The following is an 8,836-nucleotide window of genomic DNA, read 5'->3' as shown; positions in this document are numbered from 1 at the left end:
TGGATACCTTCTTGTTAAAGCCAAAATATTTCTCGCTCCTCAAGCATGTTTAGAGCTTCTTGGCATAAAACTTTTGGTATTTCCATACATTATCCTTAGGATCATCTTATTCATCTTTTTGTCTAATTTCAGTAATGATTTTTTCTTCAATTAAAGCATACACGACTTGTTGCTAATTTGGATGATTAAGGAAGATGTATCCATTTGATTAGTATAGTGAAGTTGTTAAATCTTGATCCGTTTGTTTCCACTCGTCACTCATTCTGTTGCCAACATGATTCTTCATCTGAGCATAACATTTAAGCACTAGTAGCCTAAAAAACACTCAAAAACACCCGTGATCCCCTAAAAGACAGTTATGAAAATATTAAGCAACTTTACCAAATTAAGTATAATTTGCCACAATTAATCCCCATAAATCACTAACTAAATGTGTATTTTTAAGCTCTTATCAACTATCATACTCAAAGAAGAAATATTTGGTTTTGTAAGCCTCGACGTTGCTAGGGTAACCAAATATCCCTCCCTTGATCATTGATCGTTTTGAGAGGTTGTATGAATTCTTATCTTTACTCCTCTTCAAATAGTAGGCGTAGCCGAGCTCCACAGTTGTCAGCTCGCCCAGTTTGTGTTCGCCACATGTGATATACATAGTGACCGCTATCATATGTGCATTAGATGTTAACTGGAACGGTGCGACCTTGAAGTGGTCGAGGATTGACCTGATGAAGGGGTGAAAGGTTATCGTCACCCTACATTTGAAAATTACTTCTGAGATCGCAGCTATTCCCTCTAGAGGGTCTTGAGCAGTGTGCAACCTGTGTTAGTAAATGTTTACATTGATTGCAAACTGATCTACCACCTTTTGTATTTCGTCCGCGGTGGCTGCTGATAGTACCGCCTGTCTGGGACCCACCGAAGTGGCTAGTGGCTGCGAGCTTGTCCCCTCGGTTGCTCTTGTATCAAGAGTGTCCATTGCTCTTAAAGTCTAGTTTCTCTCCTATAACCTTATAAACCCTAAAAAATTCTCGAGGATGATTTCCCAAAGATTTTTGCCCTAGATTTTAACTCTTAAAAGTGTTCCATTTTAAACACCACCCGAGAATGTGCATCGTGTAATCCTTGTAGGCATCTACTCTCACTATTACTGTGAAAAACTAAGTTTTTTAACAGAAATGAAAAAGAGAAAGAAAAGAAATTTTCTTTAACTTTGGATTACTGGGAGCGGACATTCTATCGCAGCAACGAGTGCGCATCAACCAAGATGAGGATGAACTAATTTCTTAAGTATGGAAACTCTGTTTTCTCTCTAGAAACGCAAGTTCTGTGAAAAATGTGGAATGGGCTTAGGGTTTTATAGGGAAGAAGGCGACACTTGGCTTCCCTTGTAAGTGACGTTTGGGCGGGATGCATTTCTAGCCATTGGATGCAACCATGTGTCGCCAATCCTTGTGAAGAGTAACCTTCATGCCTTGTGGAGATCAATCTACGTTTCCCTCTATTGGAGTCGCCAAACATTGGCGTGGTTATCTCCTCCACATTAAATACACCCTCATCCGCATTAAAATAAGCTTTATCTGACAAACGTGTCTTTGCGCAATAAGTGTTAGCCATGAGCATTAAATACAAGCCATGCTCAAATGACATTCTCTTCTAAAGCATTAAAAGAGGTAGCCATAGCTTGGCTTCCCTTGTAAGTGACGTTTGGACGGGACGCATTTCTAGCCATTGGATGCAACCATGTGTCGCCAATCCTTGTGAAGAGTAACCTTCACGCCTTGTGGAGATCAATCTACGTTTCCCTCCATTGGAGTCGCCAAACATTGGCGTGGTTATCTCCTCCACATTAAATGCACCCTCATTCGCATTTAATGCTTTAAAAGAGAATGTCATTTGAGCTTGGCTTGTATTTAATGCTCATGGCTAACACTTATTGCGCAAAGACACGCTTGTCAGATAAAGCTTATTTTATTGACCAGGACAACTGTTAAGCGCAACAGATAAACATTTGAAAAGGTCGTTCAAATAAAACACCCTTCCTCATATATCAAACTTGGAGCAAAGTGATTTCTAACTTTCGATACCAAAATACTCTAAGTACTTTCAGGTCGCGGATAATAGATAGAGTGTGAAACACATCGGTATAGTACTGGGTAGGATCCGACATAGGTCGCTAAACCTTTTGGGACGATCATCTCAAGTCGCTTGTGTAACTCTCGAAGATCTGTGCTGCGACCTCTATACAGTTTGCTGGTCGAGTGAAGTTATCGACCTTGTATCATTTAGGCTGTTCTCAACTAATAGTTCGAGCAGATGCCCTTTGAGACAAGTCAGGTCATGACATAATCATGCAGTTTTCAAAATTCAATTTTTGAACCCTAAGAACTGGGGAGCTTCTATTATACCTAAAAAATCAGGGTTGACGTAAGCTTACGTTAGCCAGCACCAATCAGAGTTCAGAAAGGCTTTGTGTCGTCCAGGAGCTGTCATGTCGTCCAAAGACAGAAAGAGTATAGCTATCATCAACGTGGTAGACTCAGGCTTTATCAACGAGTGGATGGGAGCCGCCCACCTGTCCAAGCCCTACGCAATTTGAGGATATCTCCTATGTAATCAACCAATGGGAAGTGCGATAGGAATTGTACTACACCTGCCCACTTGTAGACTTGTAATCATTACCCTGAAACCTTCTACTATAAATATAGGGCTCCCCCTCTCATTTTGGGATTCTGATAAAAAAAACCCGCATTCTGAGTGTAACCTTTTATTCTCAGACCACAGATAACCTACAAGAAAGAGACTGACTTGATATTTACTCTAAATAATCAGTCATTTGTACCTCTGCTTAGCACTTTGCACGTGCGAATCTTTGGTGTCAAAATCCAGCATAAACAAGACATAAAGCATGCGATTAATTCTATGCTACCAACGTCTCCTTTGATAATATTATTGTTACATGTAGCTAGAATATATATAAATTATGTAGACTTGTGAAGTTCTATTACGCACAAATGGTAGTGAAAGCACAGGGAGAGAGGGAAGTTTCTTTGGAACTACAGGGACATTTGGTCGACCGGCCGAATGAAGCTGCCGGTGGCAAGGCTAACACAATGTTTCGAAAAGTTGCACAATAAGTCCTTTGCCGGAAAGTGGGGAAAATGAGCCCTTGAATATTGAAGATGGTAGGGTTGCACCCATTAGTGAAGGTGCCATGGCACCTAAAATGCTAGAGAGTGGAGGCAATGAACTCAGAGATGGCAGCTTTGCCTCCACCGTAAAGGGCAACACCGCGGATAATATAGACAATGAGCCCTTAGACAATTGTGGCAGCTTTTTGGTTGCCAAAATTGTTTCCAAATTACAATCAATGAGCAAAATTGATAAGAAGAAATAAGTAATAGGAGCCATTACAATTAATTTGAGAAATAATGGTAAGAATTTTGTATAGTTTTTATGTGTTTAAACTTTAAAGGATGGCACAATGTTAGGGTTTTTATAGGACATGGTGTGAGAATTTGTTTTCAAGATCAATTTATTTATTATTTTGTCTTGAAAATATTAAATTCTAAGTTTAATGTATATAAAATGAAGTCAAATGGATCAAATTTCAAAGTTTTATTTCGCTAAATTTGTTTAGGGTCTTAATAAATAACTATATATTTTGTTAATGTATAGTTATTTTTTAATAACATTTAATGTGTAAATTAGTATTCAAAGAGTTTATAATAATAAATAAAATTAAAATTTACTATAGTATTAATTCAATAACATAATTGAATTATGTTAATTATTATATTAATATCCAGAAATATTAATATATATATATATATAAATAATTTTTTTTTTTTTTATCACAACGATTGGTTGGCATTTGATTTAGTAAGGTTAGGTGGATGGTCACTCAATAATTTTTATTAAATTATCAATTTAATAGCTGATACCTAGGGGTGTTATCGAGCCGAGCCGAGCCGAGTTTTTGGCTTAACGAGCTCGGCTCGTGAAAAAGGAAAATTTAACGAGCCGAGCCGAGTCATATATTATATGACTCGGCTTGGCTCGTTAATGATTTTAACATATTTCGAGCCGGCTCGCGAGCCGGCTTATCGACTCGAGTTCGAGCCGGTTTATCGAGTCGAGTTCGAGCCGAGCCAACTCCAAATAATTCAATTTTTTAATAAAAAATTCAATTTTTTTTCTTTTTAAATTTGATGGGCAGCAGTGCGCATTTATTGTCAAACTGATTTATTTCACTTCTCTAGACTCTTTGGGGAGAAATCAACGGACGAGGGAAGGCCACCACTATTTAGGGTCCCACTTGATGGAGTAGATGCACATGAACTCTTTGGTGACCTGCTACAGCATCTAATTTCTTCTACCTGTCTCAACTGTTAACCACAACACATATTTTATTAACACATTATAATCAACAGACAGGATATGTTGATTATGACAGGATATGTTGATTATTATCTGGCTTTAAAGGACTTACCATGTTCTCTAAACGATCTAAGCAAGAGAGAATCGGTGTATCAATAACAACCATTGTTTTTCCTTGTTCTTTTCGCTGGAAACAAACAGTTACTATCACTTTCGTAGCTTCTCAAATTTGTTTTTCTTTTTGATGTTGAAAGAATGATGAAGATCCGACGAAGATGACGAAGCTCGGACGAAGATGATGAAGATCCGACGAAGATGACGAAGCTCCGATGAAGATGACGAAGATCCCGCGAAGATGACGAAGATCCCATGAAAATTCGACGGAAATTTTGTGCTGATGATGGAGAAGAAAATTGTGAGTTTGGGAGGAGTTTCAAGTTTGAACTATTACGGCAAGGGTTCATCTGGCGAAGGAATTCGACGATTTGGGGATTTTAACAATGTGGGGCATTTTGTTATTTTTTAAAACTTGTATTGCATAATTTTCAATTAAATCCCAGTAGTTCAAAAAACCTCAAAAAAACCCCCCGATATTTCGAGCCAGGCTCGGCTCGCGAGCCTAACGAGCCGAGCCAAGCATGGCTCGAACTCGGCTCGTTCTATCTCACGAACCGAGTCGAGCCGGCTCGTTATCAGACAAACCGAGCCGTTAACGAGCCAGACTCGAGCCGAGCCGAGCCGGCTCGTGAGTGGCTCGGTTCGTTAACCAGCCCTACTGATACCAAAAATGGTGTTTCAAATTTTAGAATAATACTATACGAATATAATTGAAAATGGTGTTTCAAATTTCAGTTAATGTGGTTAGCTTGTAACAATATCACATTAACTGTAAAATGGTGTAATATATATTTTATTTTTTTATAATTAATGTAATATTAATACATGAGCAACATCATAAATTTCGATCCAGAACTAGGATTCTGACTTTATATACATAATATTATTGTTAACTTCTCATGAATAAACTAATCCATTTAATAAAATTCATATCTCTCTTCTAGAAATTATAGACCGCAGAAAAACTTAAATAATTATAATTTTTTTTTAAAAAAAAAAAAGGGAAGGCAATGATTCAAGATTCGATCGGACGGTGTAGCTAGGATTCCGAACGAGGCGAGGCCCAAAAATTGCCAACCGTACAGTAGAAATGTATTGGATGGATTGAAGGCAATAAGTCTATCGAATGTCATCAATCTTAATCTGAATTGAACTATAAAAATTTTAATTTGATTAAATTAAATTCAATTAAAATTTTAATTTTCTTTAACTAAATGCCATGCCAAATACTATATCAATAATTCAATATATTAGATATCCAATCATCATCAACCAAATTTTAAAAATGTATAACTTGTAACAATATTAGAATATAAAACTTTGAAAAAGTTACAAGTACAAAATAAATAATCAAAAATCCGAATACGACTACCATTCTCAAATCCTACAATTACCCCCCGGCTTAAAAAATTGTTCTTAATATCCTAGCCCATCCTAATCAAAGACCGGCCCGGTTTCGCTCAACTTCTCAACTCCATCAACGACGACACCAGCGCGACGCACCGAATCAAACAGCGGCAAGACCATGATCTTCTGATGCGGCGGCCTGGAGAGCTCTTCATGGAGATCAATAGCAACAGATTCGATTCCGATTTCTTTAAGCTGAAAGGCGACTTTGTGGCCCACGCGCGAGGCGGTGCTGGTGTCCCAGAAGCGGTGGGAGCCTGGAAAGCGGTTGAGTTTGGAGTGGTAACGCTTGAGGAAGTCGTGTTGGGACGACGAGGCCATGGCGACGATCGAGGAGGTGGATGTGTTGGACACTTGCGCCGTGATTTTGCGGCATGAGAGGATCAGACGGAGGATGTGGCGGTGGTTATGGACGGCGGGGACGGTCGACATTTAAGAATCGAAGGAATTTTGTGCTTCGTTTTGCGGGAGTTTTGAGACGTGAAGTGTTGAATTTGGAGCAAAAATTACAAATAGAATTTTCATTTCATTAGATGCATAATTAAAAAGGGTTATTATCCCTCTCCTCCCTCATCCACAAAATCATCCTTTAACTTTTAATTATATCTTCCTAGGGATGGTAACACAAATATAAACACATTTAAATAAAAATTTAATTGAAACAAAAAAGCAGTTGAATTAAAAAAAGAATTTTGATAAAATTAAGCTTTTTCCGTAAAAAATAATTAAATTAAAAATCATAAATATATAATAAATTGTATGGAAGCTATTCTACCAGTTTAATTTTTAATAGAAACAATAACGTAGGAGAAATTAAAAATATTTTATAAGTTGGTAAGTGATGAGAATGGATAAAATAGACTTTTAATTTTAAAATTGAATGAAACCCTAAGACATCTTTTAAGGTAGGGGTGTTTTTAATAATTTTGGAATAAAATGGATAGGTTTAATATTAATCAATGTCATAGGATTCAATAAAATAAACCAGATGTAAGAAATTTATCAATTAAGGCCAATAAGGGGGAGGTATTGGATATTTCTCCAAATGTGGAGACAGAGGTTAGCGCTAATTTTTCATGCCTTTGGGGTGTCAACAACTAAAGCTGAAACCTCAGGCGAGGTGTGGAATAATAGCCCTTTCTGTTAATAAAGAGCTATAGACTATAGAGGGAGGTCTTGGATAATTATTGTAATTAGCCTTAGAAATAATTACGAGCCTCTGGGCTGATGAGGCTCGGACCGGCACAAATTTCATTCCCCACAGGATTCGCGATCAGAAAATTTCAGACGTAGTGAACAAAATATCAATGGATCGATAGAGCAGAAAAGCGAGCTAAAAGAACCCAAAATTTTCAAATCAAAATCTAAACAGAATGTTTAAATCTCAGTTAAATTTATCGTTTCTATTTCTTCAATTTCTTGTCCTCCAATTTTCATCAACAGTTTCAGCGATCAGGTACTCTCTCTCTCTCTCTCTCTCTCTATTGTATTCATAATTTCAACAAAACAAACTCTAAAATGTAATCCAAAAATATGAATTATATCTCAACATTTTTACAATCTAAAAAATAATGATGTTATTTAAATTATTTCTCTATTTCCTTTTCATATGAGTCATAGAGCAGATTCCTGTAATGATAGCCATCTATTATACTACAAAACTATAAAATGAGAATGAAATTCAGATTATTGTCGGCTTACGTTTCTCTAACAATAATTTGAAAGGAACTGGGCGATGCAGACATTGTTAGCAGCTCGAAAAGTACAGGCAAACGGGTCTACATATAAGCATACGACTGCGGGATATGAATGTATAATAAAGAGAATGAAATGATAAAGCTTAATACCTTAACCACTTATACATGATTAGATGCTAAAATCAAATAGAAGGTACCATAATTTATTAAAAATAGAATTCATCATCGGTGCATGCTCGAAATACCATTTAAGCCGGCAATTACAGGGACTGGGTACTACTATTGTAACAAAGACTGCAAGAGTTGCTAGATCTGTACAAACTTCTTTAACAAGATGTTGAAGCCTTGGCATTGATGCGAAATACTCTTCAAACCACCTGACCTATAATAATCAAGTTCAAAAGCAGAGTCATTTGTCGAGGTAAGAGAATAAAAAGTTCTGCAAATAATAACTTGGTGTTATGCAACTAACCAAGAAACAAATCACAACCAACCAAACAGAATCAAGAAAGCACACACACACAATCAACAATCAGATTTTACCATGGTTCACTTGCCCTATCTTGAGCAAGCTACATACACGTTGAACTCCGGAAAAGGGGAGTTCGCTGCACTACGATTAATAGAATCAATCACTTACAGTCCTAGACTCAAATACGCCCAGAAACCCAACTCACACGCCTCTGATTCAACTTGCAATCTGACCCTAGGAATACTCTAACCCTGGAATCCCTAGAACAAGAACACAGACGCTCTTTCCTCAAATGATTACACCAAAACCACTTAAGATTACACAGATTACACAAGGACTCAGAACCAGAATAACAAGAACCCTAACTTTGTACAAAGAATACATAACAGTTCGATGTGAGAAACCCTTAGTGTTTGCGAACGAAGACTTTCTCTTTTATATTCTACAAAGAATATATAAGAGAAATCTGATTGTTGATTGTGTGTGTGTGCTTTCTTGATTCTGTTTGGTTGGTTGTGATTTGTTTCTTGGTTAGTTACAAATAAAATTTAATTTCATCTCACGCTGTTTATTGGCAAGTTTAAAGTAAAGTGGTTGCAATAATCAAACTAAACTTGTATTTTATCTTAATTACTTGGTAATCAAGCGTACTATGACCTTTAAAGTCTTGTCTGGAGTCTTCTTTATTGTTAATTTTATGTTATGCAAACTAAAAGTCTAACTTGTTCCACTTCCCAATTTTTTACTACCAAAACAAAAATGTTGG

The sequence above is a fragment of the Pistacia vera genome, unplaced genomic scaffold (genome assembly GCF_008641045.1).
Source record: "Pistacia vera cultivar Batoury unplaced genomic scaffold, PisVer_v2 Contig230, whole genome shotgun sequence".
NCBI classification, from domain to species: Eukaryota; Viridiplantae; Streptophyta; class Magnoliopsida; order Sapindales; family Anacardiaceae; genus Pistacia; species Pistacia vera.
The sequence above is the reverse complement of the archived record's forward strand: the minus strand, read 5'-3'. Positions refer to the sequence as shown.